This window comes from Phyllostomus discolor, chromosome 3, assembly GCF_004126475.2.
Source record: "Phyllostomus discolor isolate MPI-MPIP mPhyDis1 chromosome 3, mPhyDis1.pri.v3, whole genome shotgun sequence".
Lineage (NCBI taxonomy): Eukaryota > Metazoa > Chordata > Mammalia > Chiroptera > Phyllostomidae > Phyllostomus > Phyllostomus discolor.
Window position 1 is genome coordinate 192,890,907 of NC_040905.2, and position 4,987 is coordinate 192,895,893.

Consider the following 4,987-nt stretch of genomic DNA (forward strand, 5'->3'; position numbering starts at 1 on the left):
TGTCAGAAATGGGCTCTTATTAGTGAACTTAAAAGTATTCTCTGTCAAATATATTTCAACTTTAAAAGTTTTTTTAAAAAAGAACACTCATAACAAAGATGTTTCTAATAATACTTTTTAAAAGTATCTTTACAGCCCTGGCTGGTATAGCTCAGTGGATTGAGTGCAGGCTGCGAACCAAAGCATCGCAGGTTCGATTCCCAGTCAGGGTACATGCCTGGGTTGCAGGCCATGACCCCCAGCAACCTCACATTGATGTTTCTCTCTCTCTCTCTCTCTCTCTCTCTTTCTCTCCCCCTCCCTCCCTTCCCTCTCTAAAAATAAATACATAAAATCTTTTTTAAAAAGTATCTTTACCACTGAAATAGAGGACAGACTGACAGTGACCAGAGGGGAGAGAAGAGGGAATTTCAGGGGAGAATGGGTAGGATTTACAGGAACAAATTTAAAGGACACATGGACAAAAACTAGGGGGAGGGTGGTAATGGGAGGGAAGTGGGGAGGGTTGGGTAGGTGGGCTGGAATGAGAGTAAAAGGGAGAAAACTGTACTTGAACAATGATTAAAATTAAAAAATAGAAAAAATTTTTAAAAAATTAAAAATTTTTTTAAAAAGTGTCTTTACTTATGTAGACTGGCTAAGATTCCCTACCCTGTACAATTAGGGTATCAGAACCCAGAGAGCACGCAGCCGGCAACACCAGGGAGACCTGGTTGCTGCCAGAAGCTCTGTGTGCACCACCAGGGTGTGGCCACTGATGTGAAATGTCCTTGTCTGGTAGTGACTGAAAGGGTGACACAACCCTGCCTCTCTAGTCTTTGCTTTGGTCTCCAGTGAGCAGAAGTTCATTGGGCCATCCAAAGGGCCAGACAGAGGCCGTGACTTCATCAAGCCTCCAGAATAGGTTGCGTGAACTGTTTTGCTCCTGCTTGCTAGTGAGTGTGTGTTTGGCACATGTCTGCTTGTGTGGCAGAATGTGGTCTGAGATTTGCTTTCACTATAACGTGGTAGCGAGGTTATGTGGGAGAGTCAAACAATCACCCACCTCAAACTTCTTTGGGGTGACTAGTGTTATATCACAAAAAAAATAAGAGCTGTGATTACCAAATTGATTAAATCCAGTTCATGGGCCCCTTCTGCGAGTGTAAATCTCTGTGGAGAGCAAGGAACGATGGAGAAGCAGGCCACTTTGGGGGTGAGTGGCTGACAAACACAGCCAGCAGAACGGACGTGTAGAACAAGTCATTGTTCTCTTGACCCTCAGAATTCCTTGGTGAGGAAAACCCAGCAGAGGGAGGGTCTTCAGAGGATGAGGACCTCAGGCCATTGGTCATTTTACTGTAGATCATAAAAGGAACTATGACCTTACCTGGTGCTCAGAGGCTGCTGAGTCCTGGGAATGCACGTCACGTTTGGAATCACAGTACATAACAAGAAGGATTTATTTCATTGATGTTCTGTTCTACTTAAAGGCTGGTGTTTTACTTACAAAGTTCACTTTCTCAGGATAAATACGGTAAAAGAAAAAAATGGTAGGAACCCATCTAAGTCTAAGGTATATCGACTGCTGAGATTCAGACCTTCCCAATGAGTCAGACAAAGGGGCAGGCCACAACTGAATAACCACAGGGAAGGAGCTTTCTGAATTATGGGGCTATTTGAAAAGAAGCTGGCAGAGAAGGTTTGAAAAGTGAGAGAATGGAGACGGCGTGTTTTGGGTCTGCTTTGTATATCGCTCCCTGGCCATGAATTGGGTCCGATCCTGGCCATGAACTGGGTTATGGGCGGAATAAAAGAAAACATGTGGATATTGTTCCCAGCACATTGCACCTGGGGAATTAAGTGTACCCCAAACAGGGAGAGGGATCTCCTCACTGCTGTATGGGTCCAACACAGAGAACACTCAAGGGAGTGCAGAGAGTCAGGGCTGACATCTCGGGTATCACTTGGAGAGCAGAGACATCAGTGTTGTCACCCCAGGCCCTGGCATCAGCGACGGGGTGAGGCATGACCACTGAGGAGCTTCTCAGTGGTGGCCAGTCACTGTGTAAGCCAGAGAGACAGAACTTGAGATCAGTGTTTGTACACTCACATGGTTTGGGGCAAAAGCCAAAAACTTTTGGTCATTACCCACACTGAGCTCCATTGCACCTATTTATGCAGGTAAGGGTTAAGGGAACTTAGATTAAATTTGGGGATCTCATTAAAATTGTGGTGATTTGGGATTCTCCTCGAAAAATAGAGCTTGGGAGGCGCTGCAGGGACACATGAGCGGCTGCTGCCCCTGGCCCCTACAGTCACCCCACTTCGGGCCTCCAGGGGGACTCAGCCAGCCAGGGAGCCTCAGTGCTGCATGCACCGGCTTTTCTGCCAGCTCTGGGCCCCTAGGACCTCCTCCCCAATGCTTGAGCACAAGCTGCTGGCCACACACATCCTAGAGCTGGGCCTAGGGTCGGCGGCTGCTCAGTGTGGCAGGGCTGGGCTCTGCGGCGAACCCATGGCCATAGCTGGATGATGGGACAGCTCCATCCAGAAGTGCCGGCTGCTGGTGGTTGGTGTGGACAAGTCAGTGCTCACCATCCAGTTCGTTATGATCCAGCCATGGAGGACTACACAGAGCAGTGTGCGGTAGATAGATGACAGAGCCACCCAGCGAGATACTCTAGATACAGCAGGACGAGAAGAGTTTGGAGCTATGAAAGAGAGAACAGTACGTGAGAACTGGTGAGGGTTTTCCTGTTGGTCCTGTCAGTCACAGAGGCAGTTTGAAGATATCTGTAAGTTTCAAAGACAGATTCTCAGAGTAAAGGATCGTGATGAGATCATGATGAGTTTCCAAAGATTTTAACTGGTAACAGAGCAGGTCTGGACCATCAAAGACAGGTAACACAGAAGAAGGACAGCAGTTAGCACAACTGAAGGTGACTTATACGCAGGTGTCAGCAAAGATTAGGATGAATGTAGATCAAGCTTTCCATGTACCTGTCTGGGTTATAAGGGAATTTCAAGAGCAGGAATGTCCTCTTTCACCAGAACCAACGTGGAAAGAAAAAGACAACAAAGGCTGCCACTGTGTCATTTTTTAAGAATCCCTTGAGTTTTAGCTACTGCCAGGAAAAGCCCTCATTTTCTTCTGTCCTTGGAGTTTACAGCAGGTTGATACTTTTCTAGCCTCAGACAAATGATCACCATGCCACCAAGAAGCGGGCTAATCCTTTCCGTGAAACTAATCTAATCCGATGGTCACTTCAAGACAGATTTAAAGGAAACACTAAGGCTGCTTCAAAGATTTTCTAACTTTTAAAAAATATGTATCTATGTACACAGACACATTCTTTTTTAAGGGCTTACATTTTAATAGGGATTAATCAAATTTGGAACCCAAGCTGTTTGCCAAGCTGAAGTCACAGGTTTTGAAATAACTTTTAACTTCCAGAATCATACTGCCGACTGTTACTCTGAACAGAAACATAGGGAGCTTTTTTTAATGTGAATTATTGCCTGTCTCTAAAACATTCGCTGTCAACTTCAGTGACCTTAAACACACTGATTATCCAGAATTCTCAAAAGGGAGACATCTCAGACCTTTACAGATGCCAGCACCTTTGTTTTCCATTGGCCCAAATTATGCCTATTGTATTCATACACTAAAAACTGCTTTAAAAGCCTTTCTTGTTACTGCTACTCTGAAAGATGATAACATTCTATATGGCCAAATATTTGCATCATTCTGGACTTAGAAATTTCAATGTTCTTGGTTTCCAAATTTAACTCTTCTTACACCCATATTGACAGTAATATAAAACATTTATGTGTGTCTTTTTAAGTATTTCTGGATAAGGGATTAAAAAAACTAACACTGTTTTTGTTTGTAATATAAAATATGGAATTGATCTTTCCAGGGTCAGAGATGATTAATGTTTTTGCTATGTGCTTTTATACATTACTTTCTTATCAAACTAGTTAACAAGTACTTTTATATGTTTGTAAGCAACTATGCTTTCACAGCACACCTTGTGTATGTGAAAAGATAAATACTGAATTCTCACTTTTTTTACTTTTTATTGAATTTATTGGGGTGACACTGGTTAATAAAATCACATAGGTTTCAGGTGTACAGTTCTACAACACATCACCTGTATGTTGTATTGCGTGTTCACCACCCAAGTCAAGTCTCCTTCCACCACCCTTTATACTCACATAACCTTTTCTACCTTCCCTTGTCTTCCTTTCCCTGTAGTAATCACCATGCTGCTGTCTGTGTCTATGAGTTCTCGCTCTCACACTCTCTCTCTCCCTCTCCCCTCCCTCCCTCCCTGAGTCTTTCTCTCTCTCTCTCTTTTTTTTTTTTTGCTTAATCCCTTCACCTTTTTTACCCAGCCCCACAACACCCCTCCACTCTGACAGCTGTCAGTCTGTTCTCTATCTATGAGTCTGTTTCTATTTGGCTTGTTTGTTCACTTTGTTCTTTAAAAAAAAGATTTTATGTATTTATTTTTAGAGAGGGGAAGGGAAGGAGAAAGAGGAAGAGAAACATCAATGTGTGGTTGCCTCTCAAGCACCCTCTCTTGGGGACCTGGCCTGCAACCCAAGCATGTGCCCTGAGTGGGAATTGAACCAACAAACCTTTGGTTCATAGGACCAAGCTCGATCTACTGAGCCACACCAGCCAGGGCCATTTTGCTCTTTAGATTCTACATATAACGGAAATCATATGATACTTGTCTTTTTCTGACTGGCTTATTTCACTTAACATAATGCTCTCTAGGTCTACCCATGCTGTTGCAAAGGGTGAGATTTCCTTCTTTTTTTTACGGCTGTGTAGTATGCCATTATGTAAATGTACCACAACTTTTTATCCATTTATCTACTGATGGATGCTTGGGCTGCTTCCAAATCTTGCTGATTGTAAATAATGCTGCAATGAACATAGGGGTGCATATATTCTCTCAAATTAGTGTTCCAAGTTTCTCTCTATATTTCCCAG

The 4,987-nt window shown here is 43.5% G+C and overlaps 1 pseudogene; it reads left to right on the forward strand.

Annotated features, from left to right (window-relative positions):
- The first annotated feature begins 602 nt into the window (after positions 1-602).
- On the forward strand, positions 603-4,129 carry LOC118499755 (annotated as a pseudogene).
- Positions 4,130-4,987: the final 858 nt, after the last annotated feature.